The following is a 20833-nucleotide window of genomic DNA, read 5'->3' as shown; positions in this document are numbered from 1 at the left end:
TCGGTCAGTCGAAGGAGGGTTTCAGGGTGAGGACCAGTTCGGTCAGTCGAAGGAGGGTTTCAGGGTGAGGACCAGTTCGGTCAGTCGAAGGAGGGTTTCAGGGTGAGGACCAGTTCGGTCAGTCGAAGGAGGGTTTCAGGGTGAGGACCAGTTCGGTCAGTCGAAGGAGGGTTTCAGGGTGAGGACCAGTTCGGTCAGTCGAAGGAGGGTTTCAGGGTGAGGACCAGTTCGGTCAGTCGAAGGAGGGTTTCAGGGTGAGGACCAGTTCGGTCAGTCGAAGGAGGGTTTCAGGGTGAGGACCAGTTCGGTCAGTCGAAGGAGGGTTTCAGGGTGAGGACCAGTTCGGTCAGTCGAAGGAGGGTTTCAGGGTGAGGACCAGTTCGGTCAGTCGAAGGAGGGTTTCAGGGTGAGGACCAGTTCGGTCAGTCGAAGGAGGGTTTCAGGGTGAGGACCAGTTCGGTCAGTCGAAGGAGGGTTTCAGGGTGAGGACCAGTTCGGTCAGTCGAAGGAGGGTTTCAGGGTGAGGACCAGTTCGGTCAGTCGAAGGAGGGTTTCAGGGTGAGGACCAGTTCGGTCAGTCGAAGGAGGGTTTCAGGGTGAGGACCAGTTCGGTCAGTCGAAGGAGGGTTTCAGGGTGAGGACCAGTTCGGTCAGTCGAAGGAGGGTTTCAGGGTGAGGACCAGTTCGGTCAGTCGAAGGAGGGTTTCAGGGTGAGGACCAGTTCGGTCAGTCGAAGGAGGGTTTCAGGGTGAGGACCAGTTCGGTCAGTCGAAGGAGGGTTTCAGGGTGAGGACCAGTTCGGTCAGTCGAAGGAGGGTTTCAGGGTGAGGACCAGTTCGGTCAGTCGAAGGAGGGTTTCAGGGTGAGGACCAGTTCGGTCAGTCGAAGGAGGGTTTCAGGGTGAGGACCAGTTCGGTCAGTCGAAGGAGGGTTTCAGGGTGAGGACCAGTTCGGTCAGTCGAAGGAGGGTTTCAGGGTGAGGACCAGTTCGGTCAGTCGAAGGAGGGTTTCAGGGTGAGGACCAGTTCGGTCAGTCGAAGGAGGGTTTCAGGGTGAGGACCAGTTCGGTCAGTCGAAGGAGGGTTTCAGGGTGAGGACCAGTTCGGTCAGTCGAAGGAGGGTTTCAGGGTGAGGACCAGTTCGGTCAGTCGAAGGAGGGTTTCAGGGTGAGGACCAGTTCGGTCAGTCGAAGGAGGGTTTCAGGGTGAGGACCAGTTCGGTCAGTCGAAGGAGGGTTTCAGGGTGAGGACCAGTTCGGTCAGTCGAAGGAGGGTTTCAGGGTGAGGACCAGTTCGGTCAGTCGAAGGAGGGTTTCAGGGTGAGGACCAGTTCGGTCAGTCGAAGGAGGGTTTCAGGGTGAGGACCAGTTCGGTCAGTCGAAGGAGGGTTTCAGGGTGAGGACCAGTTCGGTCAGTCGAAGGAGGGTTTCAGGGTGAGGACCAGTTCGGTCAGTCGAAGGAGGGTTTCAGGGTGAGGACCAGTTCGGTCAGTCGAAGGAGGGTTTCAGGGTGAGGACCAGTTCGGTCAGTCGAAGGAGGGTTTCAGGGTGAGGACCAGTTCGGTCAGTCGAAGGAGGGTTTCAGGGTGAGGACCAGTTCGGTCAGTCGAAGGAGGGTTTCAGGGTGAGGACCAGTTCGGTCAGTCGAAGGAGGGTTTCAGGGTGAGGACCAGTTCGGTCAGTCGAAGGAGGGTTTCAGGGTGAGGACCAGTTCGGTCAGTCGAAGGAGGGTTTCAGGGTGAGGACCAGTTCGGTCAGTCGAAGGAGGGTTTCAGGGTGAGGACCAGTTCGGTCAGTCGAAGGAGGGTTTCAGGGTGAGGACCAGTTCGGTCAGTCGAAGGAGGGTTTCAGGGTGAGGACCAGTTCGGTCAGTCGAAGGAGGGTTTCAGGGTGAGGACCAGTTCGGTCAGTCGAAGGAGGGTTTCAGGGTGAGGACCAGTTCGGTCAGTCGAAGGAGGGTTTCAGGGTGAGGACCAGTTCGGTCAGTCGAAGGAGGGTTTCAGGGTGAGGACCAGTTCGGTCAGTCGAAGGAGGGTTTCAGGGTGAGGACCAGTTCGGTCAGTCGAAGGAGGGTTTCAGGGTGAGGACCAGTTCGGTCAGTCGAAGGAGGGTTTCAGGGTGAGGACCAGTTCGGTCAGTCGAAGGAGGGTTTCAGGGTGAGGACCAGTTCGGTCAGTCGAAGGAGGGTTTCAGGGTGAGGACCAGTTCGGTCAGTCGAAGGAGGGTTTCAGGGTGAGGACCAGTTCGGTCAGTCGAAGGAGGGTTTCAGGGTGAGGACCAGTTCGGTCAGTCGAAGGAGGGTTTCAGGGTGAGGACCAGTTCGGTCAGTCGAAGGAGGGTTTCAGGGTGAGGACCAGTTCGGTCAGTCGAAGGAGGGTTTCAGGGTGAGGACCAGTTCGGTCAGTCGAAGGAGGGTTTCAGGGTGAGGACCAGTTCGGTCAGTCGAAGGAGGGTTTCAGGGTGAGGACCAGTTCGGTCAGTCGAAGGAGGGTTTCAGGGTGAGGACCAGTTCGGTCAGTCGAAGGAGGGTTTCAGGGTGAGGACCAGTTCGGTCAGTCGAAGGAGGGTTTCAGGGTGAGGACCAGTTCGGTCAGTCGAAGGAGGGTTTCAGGGTGAGGACCAGTTCGGTCAGTCGAAGGAGGGTTTCAGGGTGAGGACCAGTTCGGTCAGTCGAAGGAGGGTTTCAGGGTGAGGACCAGTTCGGTCAGTCGAAGGAGGGTTTCAGGGTGAGGACCAGTTCGGTCAGTCGAAGGAGGGTTTCAGGGTGAGGACCAGTTCGGTCAGTCGAAGGAGGGTTTCAGGGTGAGGACCAGTTCGGTCAGTCGAAGGAGGGTTTCAGGGTGAGGACCAGTTCGGTCAGTCGAAGGAGGGTTTCAGGGTGAGGACCAGTTCGGTCAGTCGAAGGAGGGTTTCAGGGTGAGGACCAGTTCGGTCAGTCGAAGGAGGGTTTCAGGGTGAGGACCAGTTCGGTCAGTCGAAGGAGGGTTTCAGGGTGAGGACCAGTTCGGTCAGTCGAAGGAGGGTTTCAGGGTGAGGACCAGTTCGGTCAGTCGAAGGAGGGTTTCAGGGTGAGGACCAGTTCGGTCAGTCGAAGGAGGGTTTCAGGGTGAGGACCAGTTCGGTCAGTCGAAGGAGGGTTTCAGGGTGAGGACCAGTTCGGTCAGTCGAAGGAGGGTTTCAGGGTGAGGACCAGTTCGGTCAGTCGAAGGAGGGTTTCAGGGTGAGGACCAGTTCGGTCAGTCGAAGGAGGGTTTCAGGGTGAGGACCAGTTCGGTCAGTCGAAGGAGGGTTTCAGGGTGAGGACCAGTTCGGTCAGTCGAAGGAGGGTTTCAGGGTGAGGACCAGTTCGGTCAGTCGAAGGAGGGTTTCAGGGTGAGGACCAGTTCGGTCAGTCGAAGGAGGGTTTCAGGGTGAGGACCAGTTCGGTCAGTCGAAGGAGGGTTTCAGGGTGAGGACCAGTTCGGTCAGTCGAAGGAGGGTTTCAGGGTGAGGACCAGTTCGGTCAGTCGAAGGAGGGTTTCAGGGTGAGGACCAGTTCGGTCAGTCGAAGGAGGGTTTCAGGGTGAGGACCAGTTCGGTCAGTCGAAGGAGGGTTTCAGGGTGAGGACCAGTTCGGTCAGTCGAAGGAGGGTTTCAGGGTGAGGACCAGTTCGGTCAGTCGAAGGAGGGTTTCAGGGTGAGGACCAGTTCGGTCAGTCGAAGGAGGGTTTCAGGGTGAGGACCAGTTCGGTCAGTCGAAGGAGGGTTTCAGGGTGAGGACCAGTTCGGTCAGTCGAAGGAGGGTTTCAGGGTGAGGACCAGTTCGGTCAGTCGAAGGAGGGTTTCAGGGTGAGGACCAGTTCGGTCAGTCGAAGGAGGGTTTCAGGGTGAGGACCAGTTCGGTCAGTCGAAGGAGGGTTTCAGGGTGAGGACCAGTTCGGTCAGTCGAAGGAGGGTTTCAGGGTGAGGACCAGTTCGGTCAGTCGAAGGAGGGTTTCAGGGTGAGGACCAGTTCGGTCAGTCGAAGGAGGGTTTCAGGGTGAGGACCAGTTCGGTCAGTCGAAGGAGGGTTTCAGGGTGAGGACCAGTTCGGTCAGTCGAAGGAGGGTTTCAGGGTGAGGACCAGTTCGGTCAGTCGAAGGAGGGTTTCAGGGTGAGGACCAGTTCGGTCAGTCGAAGGAGGGTTTCAGGGTGAGGACCAGTTCGGTCAGTCGAAGGAGGGTTTCAGGGTGAGGACCAGTTCGGTCAGTCGAAGGAGGGTTTCAGGGTGAGGACCAGTTCGGTCAGTCGAAGGAGGGTTTCAGGGTGAGGACCAGTTCGGTCAGTCGAAGGAGGGTTTCAGGGTGAGGACCAGTTCGGTCAGTCGAAGGAGGGTTTCAGGGTGAGGACCAGTTCGGTCAGTCGAAGGAGGGTTTCAGGGTGAGGACCAGTTCGGTCAGTCGAAGGAGGGTTTCAGGGTGAGGACCAGTTCGGTCAGTCGAAGGAGGGTTTCAGGGTGAGGACCAGTTCGGTCAGTCGAAGGAGGGTTTCAGGGTGAGGACCAGTTCGGTCAGTCGAAGGAGGGTTTCAGGGTGAGGACCAGTTCGGTCAGTCGAAGGAGGGTTTCAGGGTGAGGACCAGTTCGGTCAGTCGAAGGAGGGTTTCAGGGTGAGGACCAGTTCGGTCAGTCGAAGGAGGGTTTCAGGGTGAGGACCAGTTCGGTCAGTCGAAGGAGGGTTTCAGGGTGAGGACCAGTTCGGTCAGTCGAAGGAGGGTTTCAGGGTGAGGACCAGTTCGGTCAGTCGAAGGAGGGTTTCAGGGTGAGGACCAGTTCGGTCAGTCGAAGGAGGGTTTCAGGGTGAGGACCAGTTCGGTCAGTCGAAGGAGGGTTTCAGGGTGAGGACCAGTTCGGTCAGTCGAAGGAGGGTTTCAGGGTGAGGACCAGTTCGGTCAGTCGAAGGAGGGTTTCAGGGTGAGGACCAGTTCGGTCAGTCGAAGGAGGGTTTCAGGGTGAGGACCAGTTCGGTCAGTCGAAGGAGGGTTTCAGGGTGAGGACCAGTTCGGTCAGTCGAAGGAGGGTTTCAGGGTGAGGACCAGTTCGGTCAGTCGAAGGAGGGTTTCAGGGTGAGGACCAGTTCGGTCAGTCGAAGGAGGGTTTCAGGGTGAGGACCAGTTCGGTCAGTCGAAGGAGGGTTTCAGGGTGAGGACCAGTTCGGTCAGTCGAAGGAGGGTTTCAGGGTGAGGACCAGTTCGGTCAGTCGAAGGAGGGTTTCAGGGTGAGGACCAGTTCGGTCAGTCGAAGGAGGGTTTCAGGGTGAGGACCAGTTCGGTCAGTCGAAGGAGGGTTTCAGGGTGAGGACCAGTTCGGTCAGTCGAAGGAGGGTTTCAGGGTGAGGACCAGTTCGGTCAGTCGAAGGAGGGTTTCAGGGTGAGGACCAGTTCGGTCAGTCGAAGGAGGGTTTCAGGGTGAGGACCAGTTCGGTCAGTCGAAGGAGGGTTTCAGGGTGAGGACCAGTTCGGTCAGTCGAAGGAGGGTTTCAGGGTGAGGACCAGTTCGGTCAGTCGAAGGAGGGTTTCAGGGTGAGGACCAGTTCGGTCAGTCGAAGGAGGGTTTCAGGGTGAGGACCAGTTCGGTCAGTCGAAGGAGGGTTTCAGGGTGAGGACCAGTTCGGTCAGTCGAAGGAGGGTTTCAGGGTGAGGACCAGTTCGGTCAGTCGAAGGAGGGTTTCAGGGTGAGGACCAGTTCGGTCAGTCGAAGGAGGGTTTCAGGGTGAGGACCAGTTCGGTCAGTCGAAGGAGGGTTTCAGGGTGAGGACCAGTTCGGTCAGTCGAAGGAGGGTGTCGGTGGAAGGGTACTGGGTGGTAGGGCGGGAAAGGAAGAAGCGGGGTGCTTTGAGTCCTTCGTGATGGGGGATGGAGGTGTACAGGGACTGGATGTCCATGGTGAAGATGAGGCGTTGGGGACCGGGGAAGCGGAAATCCTGGAGGAGGTGGAGGGCGTGGGTGGTGTCACGAACGTAGGTGGGGCCTCTTTCCACCTATCACATTTCCAACTCCCCTCCTCCAAGTCCCTCCTCCCTACCTTTTATCTTCTCCTGTTGAACACTCTCTGCTCATTCCTGAAGAAGGGCATGTACCCGAAACGTCGAATCTTCTGTTCCCTAGATGCTGCCTGACCTGCTGTGCTGTTCCAGCAATAAAGTTTCAGCTGATGGTCATCAGATCCAGTCAAGGCTGCCAGAAATAGTCAATATGAGGGTTTCTTCAAATTCATACCTGTGAATGAGTCACTATTTGCCATAAAATCCCAGCCACTGTCATTCTTATGTTGACAAACATGGCAGCCTGTTTAAAAACAGTAGAATCCCTTAAACAATAGCTGAGTTAAAAGACCAGTTGATTAGTTATGGTGCTACTAATTGAACAATTGATATAAGGCAGGATTGTTGGGTTACTTCCCACTCTTCTTTGAACAGAAGCCTTGGATTTATTTTTACATCAGCTGAACATCTTAGGTTAATGACATGTTCCAGAAATAACACCTCTCTCTCACTCCAGCGCTTAGGTAACGATCTGGATTGTGTTTTCAAAATCTGGAGTATGTCTTGAACTGCCAATCTTCTAACTCAGATACACATTGCCTATACTGAATCATAGTTGATATGGCTTGTGGTTACTGGGAAATATCAGCCAATACTGTTTAAAGCTCTCGATTGCAGTAAATACTTTAATCAGCTCTCTGAGTGCTAGAAATCATACTGGAACATTCATCATAGTCAAAATGCACAGCCTCAACTCATTGTTTGACAGTAGAGCATTGTAGAATTAGTGAAAAGGCCACTTAAGTTTGTATGGGTTATGCATTTTGTTTGATCTGTAGGTTCCAGTACAGTAATGAGGGAACACTGCACTGTTTAAGTACTTTCTTTTGGATGCAATGTTTAATCAAGGCTTTGTCTGTCCTCTGAGCCAAATGTAAAACAAAAGTCCTATGGCTCTACTTTAATAAAAGAATAGGGGAATTAATTCTGGTGCCCTGGGTAATATTGATGCCTCAATCAACATCACTAAAGATTATTTGTTATCATGGTATCGTTTGGGTTCTGGTGCACAAATTTCCTTTTCTATTCTCTGTATTATGGTAGTGACTACAGTTTAATACGAAATTATTAGCTGTAAAATCCTTTAAATATACTGATATTGTGAAAGCTGCAAGTCCTTTATATTGGCTTGCAAAACTGAGTAATGGATGGCACACTATGTTTTTGCACTGACTTTTTGCCTGTGAAGACTTGCGTTCAAATCCAGCTCAGATCGATGTGGTAGAAGTCTGGTGATTGTGAGAGTAACATCTGCTATCGGAATGGGCCCTCCCAACTGAGCCATTTGTGGGTAGGGACCATTGATGGATGCTAGGTTGAGAATCAGAGAGTCTGCAAAATGGCTGCTATAGCAGATGACTAAAAATCACAATAAGGAGATTATTTCCTAAGCGACTTTAGTTTTGAATCAACTCATTATACCATGTGATGTCAGGCCCTTGGGTTGCCAATTCTAACTTAATGTGTTCCTGGAGGGTCATCAGAGGATCTCCCATCTCCAACCATTCTGTCCTGTTGTTCAATTCACATCTCCAATATTTGAATAATTACATGGTACCTTTCAATGCCCCTATGCTTTTTCTTCGGGAATTGCTTTGCAGTAGCAACCAAGAAAATAATCTATAATTCCTGGAGCCTCTAGGTTAATTTTGAAAGGTTGGGCATCCTACTGGGGCCTGAAAAGGAAAATGTACAATTTTCACTATTTGCTGGTAAAGTAACTCCAGAGAGGCTGGTATTCCGTCACCAAGTCACCTTATATTTGCACATGCACAGTACATGGAATCTGACCAGCTAGCCCAGAGCCAATCCCTAGAGTGAGGAGAATCCCTGAGACTCCTGTTTATATCTATTAGCCAGAATTCTCTGGCCCAGAGAATTCTAAACATTACATCCGGAAAACCTGAAAAGGATCTGTAAATCTAGAGAGAAAACATGTAACTTAGAACGTTACAGTGCCATACAGGCCCTTCGGCCCTCAATGCTGCACCTACCTTTAAAGATAATCTGATGCCCATCTAACCTACTCCGTTCCTTTATTATCCGTATGTATTTCCAATGCCCATTTAAATGCCCTTAATGTCGGCAAGTCTGCTATTGTTGCAGGCAGGCTGTTCCATGCCCCTACTACTCTGAGTGAAGAAACTGCCCCTAATGTCTGTCCTAAATCTATCACTCCTTAATTTAAAGCTATGTTCCTCTTGTGTTAGCCTTCACCATCTAAGGAAAAAGGCTCTCACTGTCCACTCTATCCAACCCTCTGATTATCTTATGTGTTCTTGATTAAGTCACCTCTCAACCTTCTTCTCTCCAATGAAAACAGCTTCAGTTCCCTCAGCCTTTCCTCAAAAGACCTTCCTTCCATACCAGGCAACATCCTAGTAAATCTCCTCTGAACGCTTCCCAAAGCTTCCACATCCTTCCTATAATGCGGTGACCAGAACTGCACACAATACTCCAGTTGTGGCCTTACCAGCTGAAGCGTGTTCAGCTGAAGCATGACCTTGTGGCTCCGAAACTCAATCCCTCTACCAATAAACACTAACACCCCATATGCCTTCTTAACAGCCCTATCAACCTGGGTGGCAACTTTCAGAGATTATGCACCAGGACACCGATATCTCTCTGTTCATCTACACTGGTAAGAATTTTACCATTAGTCCAGTACCCTACATTCCTGTTACTTCTTCCGAAGAGAACTACCTCACACTTTTTCACATTAAACTCCATTTGCCACTTCTCAGCCCGGCTCTGCATCTTACCTATGCCCCTCTGTAACCCACAACATCCTTCGGCACTGTCCACAACTATGCCTGCCTTAGTGTCATCTGCAAATTTACTAACCCATCCTTCTATGCCTACATGCAGATCATTTATAAAAATGACAAAAAGTGGCCCCAAAAAAGATCCTTGCAGCACTCCACTGGTAACCGAGCTCCAAGATGAACATTTCCCATCAACCACCACTCTCTGTCTTCTTTCAGCTTGCCAATTTATGATCCAAACCACTAAATCATCTTCAATCCCAAAACCCTGTATTTTGTGCAATAGCCTACTGTGTGGAACGTTATCAAGCGCCTTGCTGAAGGCCATATACATCACATCAACCGCTTTACTTTCAGCCAGGCAAAAACAAGGACTGCAGATACTGGAAACCAGATTTTAGATTAGAGTGGTGCTGGAAAAGCACAGCAGTTCAGGCAGCATCCAAGGAGCAGGAAAATCGACGTTTCGGGCAAAAGCCCTTCATCAGGAATAGAGCCTGTTTTGTCGCCTTCTTGAATAACTCAATAAGGTTAGTGAGGTACGACCTACCCTTCACAAAACTGTGTTGACTATCTCTAATCAAAATGTGGAACTGAAAAGGAAATTCCAAAATGAATGTGATTTACCACATGAATTTTCAATCAAGGTACAAATGTGTAACTATCAAAAGGCTGACTGATCTGGCTTACACAATTTTGTAAGTAAAGTGCAAACATCACAGGCAATTTTGTGCTGTCACATTTGAATATCAGCCAATTTGCCTCAGCACTCAACTTATCTTGTGATTATATCACCAATAGTAGCTCTACATCATGGAGCATGCCATCACTTCCCCTGTTTGGAAGGGGTCCAATAAAGCCATTATATTATTCCTGATATTTGATGAATAACTTAAGGTTGTGAAATAAATCAATGTCTGTTTTAAACAAGATGCTACAATTAATCAGAAAAGAAATGAGAGAGCAGATGGACCTGCTTATCCAACTCGATGATTTGGATGACAAAGCACTGATTCTAGTTTGTGTCCTCCATTTAACACTTATATTCTAAATGCAAGTCAAATAAACATATCTTAACACATAGATTTCAATCTGATGTGTGAAATGGCAACATCCTCAGGATGGTCGCAGTATTATGAAGAGCAAATCTCCTGCTTTTGTTACCTTAGTAGCCTTCAGCCATAGTGTTACATTGTCGATGATATTGGTTCATGTAATGGCTTCCAAATTAAATGAGACATTCAGGAAATGTGGCTGATCGATACCTTATCAGCCATGAATGTTTTTCCCTCATTGAACATCAAATTATCTAGGTATTATATACTGCCACTTCTGGGAGCTTGCTGTGCACAAATTGGTGGGCTAGTTTGTGGAGGTGATTCTTCTGATTGGGCACTGGGCCTACAAAGGGCAAGGGCTGCCACCACAGAAACACCCATTCATCCACCATGAATCGCTCATCATTCCCATCCACTTAGCAATTCCAAGTCCACTTACCTTTGTCGAACGGTAGTATCTACACTGCCTCTCCGGGTTATCAAAAAAAAACCTTGACTTAAATCAAGTATATTTAACCAATTGACTTTATTGTTTCCAACAAGGCTTGTACAATTTGTACTGCTCTGGGTTCATTAATTTATTTAGAGGATTACTCCAGGGCAAACGAAACTTTCAAAATTTGTATGTATGAGAAATGCTTTTGGCATTTAGATGTTCCGAAATTCAAATATTAGGTTTAAATGGATTTGTATGCTTATTGTACTTTAATATATTCTATATTTTATTCTACTGTAAGAATTTGGAAATAAACAGCTGTGCAATAGGCACATTGACCACAAGATGCAATACTTCTTCTCTTTGGCAGTCCCACAGGGTCAAAGATGACTTGCTTTCCCTCTGGGAGGTTGGGGTGGGTTGAGTGGGGTTAGGATCCACAGTGACTGAATCGTTCAACCCTAAAGCTGCAAGCACTGACACAGGGGCAGGTGGTGCTTAATGAGGCAGGTGGGTGAGATGCTCTGGACTTTGCTTGATCTTTCTGCTGCCTGCACTTGGCCTCCACATGCTCCACACAGTAATGCTCAAAGTGTTGGTGCTTTCTTGGATGCTCCTTGTCCAGTTTTTCCATTCTAGGGTAAGCGATTCTCATGAGTAAGTAGGGATGTTGCATTTGTTTAGGGAAGCTTTCAAGATTTCTTTGTAGTCTTTCCTGTGCCCTCCTACTGATTGCATACCATTGCAGAGCTCAGAGAAGAGCACTTATTCAGGGAGTCTTGTGTCAGGCAAACAGACAATTTAGCCCACCCATTGCAGCTGGTTGAGCATGAGCAGTGCCTCTGTACTGGGGTTATTGACCTGGGAGAGGAGACTCATGTTGGTATGCCTATCCTGCCAGTATATTTGTAGGATTTTCCAAAGGCAGCACTGGTGATACACATTCCAAGGGTTTGAAGTGTCTCCTCTACATACTTCTGATACATTCGGGATGATGGGGACAATGTCTGGTCTGTAGAGTATGAGCTTGTCACTGACTTCAAACACTGTGTTCCTTGGAAGATTGCACTGGCACATTGGAGTTGATGCTGGATTTCGTCATCAATGTCTGCTGGTACCGAGATGATGAAATAAGGCCGTTGATGAATAAAGGCTAAATTAATCAATGTTGTTAAATTTCAATAGTTTGACTTGGAAACCACCAAGCTAAAGCTTTGCAAACTTGCCCGGACTTATAATTTCAAAGTCAGAAATGAGTTATTACCTCAGATTTATAATTGACATAATCTTCTTGTTTTCAAACTTAATTAGTAAATATTTTGAAAATACTGTCTTATTGATTAATTATTCACATTAGTGAGGGAATAACATTAGAAGAAGAGAAATTGAAAATAACTCTGCACAATCAATTCATTTAAAAATGTAATCAGAAGATAAAAGTAAGTGGATTGAAAAATAAAAACCAGAAACATTATATTAGAAGTTGTTTTTAGAAATGACAATAATAAACTAGTTAGTTAATTGGAGCACGTTGTTAAAAAAACAACAGGTACACTGAGGTTATGATTTTAAGGAAAAGAAGTTAAGCCCTTGGTCATTATAAGCATTCAAATATCATGGATAATATACCTCACACTGGAGATGGAAAATTATCTATTGTCTGATTCTTAATCTATTTTCACTTCTTTCTTTATTCACTGGTTTACTTTTTATCAATGTTTTATTTTTAAATAAATCTCAAAAAACACCACATAAAACATATTTCAAGTAACAACCTTGACGAGAAACTGATGAAATGTGTTTCTGGGAGAATCTTTTTTAAATTCACTTGTGGGACATGGGCATCATTAGCTGACCAGCATTTATTGCTCGTCCCTAAATAATAGTGAGTCAGTAATCATGTAATTGGGCTGCATCCTATTTGAGTCCAATGTATTCTGTAGGAACAAAACAATTTTATTTCTGTCTTCTGGTGTATAAAAATACACTGCCATTTGATGTCTTTATCATGGTGGTGGTGCATTGTACTTTGTGGACTGTGCTATTATGCTTTAAAAGCTTATTTTATAAATAGATGAAACTTGCATTTTTTCAATTGAATAATGATTATTTTGTGATGAATTTGTTTTGATTGTTTTGTCTTATGACAGGAATGGTAAAAGGGATCTGGGCAAGCTGGATTTGAATTTTGAATAAGATAAATGATTTTGGGCTGCTATAGACTATATGACATTTATATTGTACAGTTGCTGCTTGCATTATTGGACAGAATTCTCAAGATCTGACACCATTGACCAGCATAGCTGTATTTGTAGAAATCTTCCACATATATGTCCTTGTTATTCACATGAGTAATTTTCTGCTTCTGTCTGTGGCAACTGACTCATAAAAACCTGCAATGTGAAATAGCGTGGCTGCCCTGTACAGATGGGCTGGAAAATGGTTGTCTACTATTCAGGAGGAAGTTGGCAGTCATTTTATCTTCACTGCAGGGTTCAGTCAAAAATTCTGTTATTTCAAATCTGAAGAATACCAAGAACTTTTATTTAAACTCTCTTATTTAAAGTTAGTATTGATTTGCAGCCAATATTATGTAGGTAAATATAATAATTTGCAAAGCAATGTATCCCAACTGACAAATGATCAGTTAATTGCTGTTTATTTGCTTGCTATTGCACCCAAAGAACACTTTCCTTTCTTCATTCAATCACCTGGTAATCACCTGGAAAAAATTGACATGATCTTCGTCTGAAGGATGGTGCACTCAACAGTGGACCTAGCCTCAGTACTTCACTGAAATATCAACTGAGATTATGTTTAGTGTTGTAATACGTTAGCTCCATAACTCAGAAGGTAGGATACCACCACACTTACTGAACCAAATTTATGTATACCAAATTAATGTGGGAATAACTTTGTACTGAACTGGGAGAAATCTATGGAACAAGCTTCCATTTGCTGGCGAATGCAAATTTAATTAAAATAAGGGTTTCTAGTTGAACACTATGTTGAAGAATACATAATTTGACTCGGCCAAAGAATTAAACAGTCGACGATGAGTTAAAATTAGAGGCACTGCACAAGTATAATTAATCTTAATTCCTCTTGTTTGGGTCAGGTGGAGGAAAGGAGGTAAAACTCTGACTCCTAGGGTTTAACCAAACATCTTAGTTTTTCAGAATTCGGAACACTTTTGGGTCAAACACATAGCTGCCAGTGTAGTAGGCTGTTTCGTTCATCTTTGCTAAATCAAGCTTACTAAAAGCCTGCATTGGAGGTCTCAGCCATTTAAGGAGGACAGGATGGACGTGGTTATTTTGACAGAGGTAGGATTTATGCTTAAAAGGACCATGGTATGCTTTTAAAGATGTTGAGCAGGACTTGGAGTTTTAGATTGCAGCTCCCACAGGAGTGGTAAAAGGGATCTGGGCAAGCTGGATTTGGCTCTTTATCTTAATTACAGGTGCAGCTGAGGAAGCCTCCAGGAAGGTGAGCCCTCCTAATGCCAGCAGTAATGGGACAATGCCTTCATTGACCAGGCATGGATGGGAAGTAGTCAAGGAAGTGAGCAGCAGCAATGTGACCTCTCTAATCTGGAGACATCAGGGATGTAACAGGACATCCAGAACTTCAGAAGAGAGGTGAGTGGGGTAACACTATCAGATGTCAACCCCCAAACGCAGATTTGCAGAGCTCCCTGAATTCTGTACTTGCAGTAGAAGAGAACAACACACTTGACAAGAGTCAGAGATGTAAGATTAAGAGAATAAGAGAGAATGGGTGTGGGGAAGAGGGTGGGATTTTAGTGACTTTATCAGGAACTGGTAATGTCTTTTGGAAGCAGATAATGTTTGCATGCTCAGCTGAACATTCCCTGAACTGCAACTAATCTAGTGAACATTCCCTGAACTATTTCCAAAATAATTGTATCCCTCCTCAAGTAAGGGAAATAAAACTGTATGTGGAACTCCCTTCTCAGCTGAGCAGGCAAACATTATCTGCTTCCAAAAGACATTACCAGTTCCTGATAAAGTCACTAAAATCCCACCCTCTTCCCCACACCCATTCTCTCTTATTCTCTTAATCTTACATCTCTGACTCTTGTCAAGTGCAGTGTTCTCTTCTACTGCAAGTACAGAATTCAGGGAGCTCTGCAAATCTGCGTTTGGGGGTTGACATCTGATAGTGTTACCCCACTCACCTCTCTTCTGAAGTTCTGGATGTCCTGTTACATCCCTGATGTCTCCAGATTAGAGAGGTCACATTGCTGCTGCTCACTTCCTTGACTACTTCCCATCCATGCCTGGTCAATGAAGGCATTGTCCCATTACTGCTGGCATTAGGAGGGCTCACCTTCCTGGAGGCTTCCTCAGCTGCACCTGTAATTAAGATAAAGAGCCAAATCCAGCTTGCCCAGATCCCTTTTACCACTCCTGTGGGAGCTGCAATCTAAAACTCCAAGTCCTGCTCAACATCTTTAAAAGCATACCATGGTCCTTTTAAGCATAAATCCTACCTCTGTCAAAATAACCACGTCCATCCTGTCCTCCTTAAATGGCTGAGACCTCCAATGCAGGCTTTTAGTAAGCTTGATTTAGCAAAGATGAACGAAACAGCCTACTACACTGGCAGCTATGTGTTTGACCCAAAAGTGTTCCGAATTCTGAAAAACTAAGATGTTTGGTTAAACCCTAGGAGTCAGAGTTTTACCTCCTTTCCTCCACCTGACCCAAACAAGAGGAATTAAGATTAATTATACTTGTGCAGTGCCTCTAATTTTAACTCATCGTCGACTGTTTAATTCTTTGGCCGAGTCAAATTATGTATTCTTCAACATAGTGTTCAACTAGAAACCCTTATTTTAATTAAATTTGCATTCGCCAGCAAATGGAAGCTTGTTCCATAGATTTCTCCCAGTTCAGTACAAAGTTATTCCCACATTAATTTGGTATACATAAATTTGGTTCAGTAAGTGTGGTGGTATCCTACCTTCTGAGTTATGGAGCTAACGTATTACAACACTAAACATAATCTCAGTTGATATTTCAGTGAAGTACTGAGGCTAGGTCCACTGTTGAGTGCACCATCCTTCAGACGAAGATCATGTCAATTTTTTCCAGGTGATTACCAGGTGATTGAATGAAGAAAGGAAAGTGTTCTTTGGGTGCAATAGCAAGCAAATAAACAGCAATTAACTGATCATTTGTCAGTTGGGATACATTGCTTTGCAAATTATTATATTTACCTACATAATATTGGCTGCAAATCAATACTAACTTTAAATAAGAGAGTTTAAATAAAAGTTCTTGGTATTCTTCAGATTTGAAATAACAGAATTTTTGACTGAACCCTGCAGTGAAGATAAAATGACTGCCAACTTCCTCCTGAATAGTAGACAACCATTTTCCAGCCCATCTGTACAGGGCAGCCACGCTATTTCACATTGCAGGTTTTTATGAGTCAGTTGCCACAGACAGAAGCAGAAAATTACTCATGTGAATAACAAGGACATATATGTGGAAGATTTCTACAAATACAGCTATGCTGGTCAATGGTGTCAGATCTTGAGAATTCTGTCCAATAATGCAAGCAGCAACTGTACAATATAAATGTCATATAGTCTATAGCAGCCCAAAATCATTTATCTTATTCAAAATTCAAATCCAGCTTGCCCAGATCCCTTTTACCATTCCTGTCATAAGACAAAACAATCAAAACAAATTCATCACAAAATAATCATTATTCAATTGAAAAAATGCAAGTTTCATCTATTTATAAAATAAGCTTTTAAAGCATAATAGCACAGTCCACAAAGTACAATGCACCACCACCATGATAAAGACATCAAATGGCAGTGTATTTTTATACACCAGAAGACAGAAATAAAATTGTTTTGTTCCTACAGAATACATTGGACTCAAATAGGATGCAGCCCAATTACATGATTACTGACTCACTATTATTTAGGGACGAGCAATAAATGCTGGTCAGCTAATGATGCCCATGTCCCACAAGTGAATTTAAAAAAGATTCTCCCAGAAACACATTTCATCAGTTTCTCGTCAAGGTTGTTACTTGAAATATGTTTTATGTGGTGTTTTTTGAGATTTATTTAAAAATAAAACATTGATAAAAAGTAAACCAGTGAATAAAGAAAGAAGTGAAAATAGATTAAGAATCAGACAATAGATAATTTTCCATCTCCAGTGTGAGGTATATTATCCATGATATTTGAATGCTTATAATGACCAAGGGCTTAACTTCTTTTCCTTAAAATCATAACCTCAGTGTACCTGTTGTTTTTTTAACAACGTGCTCCAATTAACTAACTAGTTTATTATTGTCATTTCTAAAAACAACTTCTAATATAATGTTTCTGGTTTTTATTTTTCAATCCACTTACTTTTATCTTCTGATTACATTTTTAAATGAATTGATTGTGCAGAGTTATTTTCAATTTCTCTTCTTCTAATGTTATTCCCTCACTAATGTGAATAATTAATCAATAAGACAGTATTTTCAAAATATTTACTAATTAAGTTTGAAAACAAGAAGATTATGTCAATTATAAATCTGAGGTAATAACTCATTTCTGACTTTGAAATTATAAGTCCGGGCAAGTTTGCAAAGCTTTAGCTTGGTGGTTTCCAAGTCAAACTATTGAAATTTAACAACATTGATTAATTTAGCCTTTATTCATCAACGGCCTTATTTCATCATCTCGGTACCAGCAGACATTGATGACGAAATCCAGCATCAACTCCAATGTGCCAGTGCAATCTTCCAAGGAACACAGTGTTTGAAGTCAGTGACAAGCTCATACTCTACAGACCAGACATTGTCCCCATCATCCCGAATGTATCAGAAGTATGTAGAGGAGACACTTCAAACCCTTGGAATGTGTATCACCAGTGCTGCCTTTGGAAAATCCTACAAATATACTGGCAGGATAGGCATACCAACATGAGTCTCCTCTCCCAGGTCAATAACCCCAGTACAGAGGCACTGCTCATGCTCAACCAGCTGCAATGGGTGGGCTAAATTGTCTGTTTGCCTGACACAAGACTCCCTGAATAAGTGCTCTTCTCTGAGCTCTGCAATGGTATGCAATCAGTAGGAGGGCACAGGAAAGACTACAAAGAAATCTTGAAAGCTTCCCTAAACAAATGCAACATCCCTACTTACTCATGAGAATCGCTTACCCTAGAATGGAAAAACTGGACAAGGAGCATCCAAGAAAGCACCAACACTTTGAGCATTACTGTGTGGAGCATGTGGAGGCCAAGTGCAGGCAGCAGAAAGATCAAGCAAAGTCCAGAGCATCTCACCCACCTGCCTCATTAAGCACCACCTGCCCCTGTGTCAGTGCTTGCAGCTTTAGGGTTGAACGATTCAGTCACTGTGGATCCTAACCCCACTCAACCCACCCCAACCTCCCAGAGGGAAAGCAAGTCATCTTTGACCCTGTGGGACTGCCAAAGAGAAGAAGTATTGCATCTTGTGGTCAATGTGCCTATTGCACAGCTGTTTATTTCCAAATTCTTACAGTAGAATAAAATATAGAATATATTAAAGTACAATAAGCATACAAATCCATTTAAACCTAATATTTGAATTTCGGAACATCTAAATGCCAAAAGCATTTCTCATACATACAAATTTTGAAAGTTTCGTTTGCCCTGGAGTAATCCTCTAAATAAATTAATGAACCCAGAGCAGTACAAATTGTACAAGCCTTGTTGGAAACAATAAAGTCAATTGGTTAAATATACTTGATTTAAGTCAAGGTTTTTTTTTGATAACCCGGAGAGGCAGTGTAGATACTACCGTTCGACAAAGGTAAGTGGACTTGGAATTGCTAAGTGGATGGGAATGATGAGCGATTCATGGTGGATGAATGGGTGTTTCTGTGGTGGCAGCCCTTGCCCTTTGTAGGCCCAGTGCCCAATCAGAAGAATCACCTCCACAAACTAGCCCACCAATTTGTGCACAGCAAGCTCCCAGAAGTGGCAGTATATAATACCTAGATAATTTGATGTTCAATGAGGGAAAAACATTCATGGCTGATAAGGTATCGATCAGCCACATTTCCTGAATGTCTCATTTAATTTGGAAGCCATTACATGAACCAATATCATCGACAATGTAACACTATGGCTGAAGGCTACTAAGGTAACAAAAGCAGGAGATTTGCTCTTCATAATACTGCGACCATCCTGAGGATGTTGCCATTTCACACATCAGATTGAAATCTATGTGTTAAGATATGTTTATTTGACTTGCATTTAGAATATAAGTGTTAAATGGAGGACACAAACTAGAATCAGTGCTTTGTCATCCAAATCATCGAGTTGGATAAGCAGGTCCATCTGCTCTCTCATTTCTTTTCTGATTAATTGTAGCATCTTGTTTAAAACAGACATTGATTTATTTCACAACCTTAAGTTATTCATCAAATATCAGGAATAATATAATGGCTTTATTGGACCCCTTCCAAACAGGGGAAGTGATGGCATGCTCCATGATGTAGAGCTACTATTGGTGATATAATCACAAGATAAGTTGAGTGCTGAGGCAAATTGGCTGATATTCAAATGTGACAGCACAAAATTGCCTGTGATGTTTGCACTTTACTTACAAAATTGTGTAAGCCAGATCAGTCAGCCTTTTGATAGTTACACATTTGTACCTTGATTGAAAATTCATGTGGTAAATCACATTCATTTTGGAATTTCCTTTTCAGTTCCACATTTTGATTAGAGATAGTCAACACAGTTTTGTGAAGGGTAGGTCGTACCTCACTAACCTTATTGAGTTATTCAAGAAGGCGACAAAACAGGCTCTATTCCTGATGAAGGGCTTTTGCCCGAAACGTCGATTTTCCTGCTCCTTGGATGCTGCCTGAACTGCTGTGCTTTTCCAGCACCACTCTAATCTAAAATCTGGTTTCCAGTATCTGCAGTCCTTGTTTTTGCCTGGCTGAAAGTAAAGCGGTTGATGTGATGTATATGGCCTTCAGCAAGGCGCTTGATAACGTTCCACACAGTAGGCTATTGCACAAAATACAGGGTTTTGGGATTGAAGATGATTTAGTGGTTTGGATCATAAATTGGCAAGCTGAAAGAAGACAGAGAGTGGTGGTTGATGGGAAATGTTCATCTTGGAGCTCGGTTACCAGTGGAGTGCTGCAAGGATCTTTTTTGGGGCCACTTTTTGTCATTTTTATAAATGATCTGCATGTAGGCATAGAAGGATGGGTTAGTAAATTTGCAGATGACACTAAGGCAGGCATAGTTGTGGACAGTGCCGAAGGATGTTGTGGGTTACAGAGGGGCATAGGTAAGATGCAGAGCCGGGCTGAGAAGTGGCAAATGGAGTTTAATGTGAAAAAGTGTGAGGTAGTTCTCTTCGGAAGAAGTAACAGGAATGTAGGGTACTGGACTAATGGTAAAATTCTTACCAGTGTAGATGAACAGAGAGATATCGGTGTCCTGGTGCATAATCTCTGAAAGTTGCCACCCAGGTTGATAGGGCTGTTAAGAAGGCATATGGGGTGTTAGTGTTTATTGGTAGAGGGATTGAGTTTCGGAGCCACAAGGTCATGCTTCAGCTGAACACGCTTCAGCTGGTAAGGCCACAACTGGAGTATTGTGTGCAGTTCTGGTCACCGCATTATAGGAAGGATGTGGAAGCTTTGGGAAGCGTTCAGAGGAGATTTACTAGGATGTTGCCTGGTATGGAAGGAAGGTCTTTTGAGGAAAGGCTGAGGGAACTGAAGCTGTTTTCATTGGAGAGAAGAAGGTTGAGAGGTGACTTAATCAAGAACACATAAGATAATCAGAGGGTTGGATAGAGTGGACAGTGAGAGCCTTTTTCCTTAGATGGTGAAGGCTAACACAAGAGGAACATAGCTTTAAATTAAGGAGTGATAGATTTAGGACAGACATTAGGGGCAGTTTCTTCACTCAGAGTAGTAGGGGCATGGAACAGCCTGCCTGCAACAATAGCAGACTTGCCGACATTAAGGGCATTTAAATGGGCATTGGAAATACATACGGATAATAAAGGAACGGAGTAGGTTAGATGGGCATCAGATTATCTTTAAAGGTAGGTGCAGCATTGAGGGCCGAAGGGCCTGTATGGCACTGTAACGTTCTAAGTTACATGTTTTCTCTCTAGATTTACAGATCCTTTTCAGGTTTTCCGGATGTAATGTTTAGAATTCTCTGGGCCAGAGAATTCTGGCTAATAGATATAAACAGGAGTCTCAGGGATTCTCCTCACTCTAGGGATTGGCTCTGGGCTAGCTGGTCAGATTCCATGTACTGTGCATGTGCAAATATAAGGTGACTTGGTGACGGAATACCAGCCTCTCTGGAGTTACTTTACCAGCAAATAGTGAAAATTGTACATTTTCCTTTTCAGGCCCCAGTAGGATGCCCAACCTTTCAAAATTAACCTAGAGGCTCCAGGAATTATAGATTATTTTCTTGGTTGCTACTGCAAAGCAATTCCCG

The sequence above is a fragment of the Chiloscyllium plagiosum genome, chromosome 5, assembly GCF_004010195.1.
Source record: "Chiloscyllium plagiosum isolate BGI_BamShark_2017 chromosome 5, ASM401019v2, whole genome shotgun sequence".
Taxonomy (NCBI): domain Eukaryota; kingdom Metazoa; phylum Chordata; class Chondrichthyes; order Orectolobiformes; family Hemiscylliidae; genus Chiloscyllium; species Chiloscyllium plagiosum.
Note: the sequence above shows the minus strand (reverse complement) of the source record.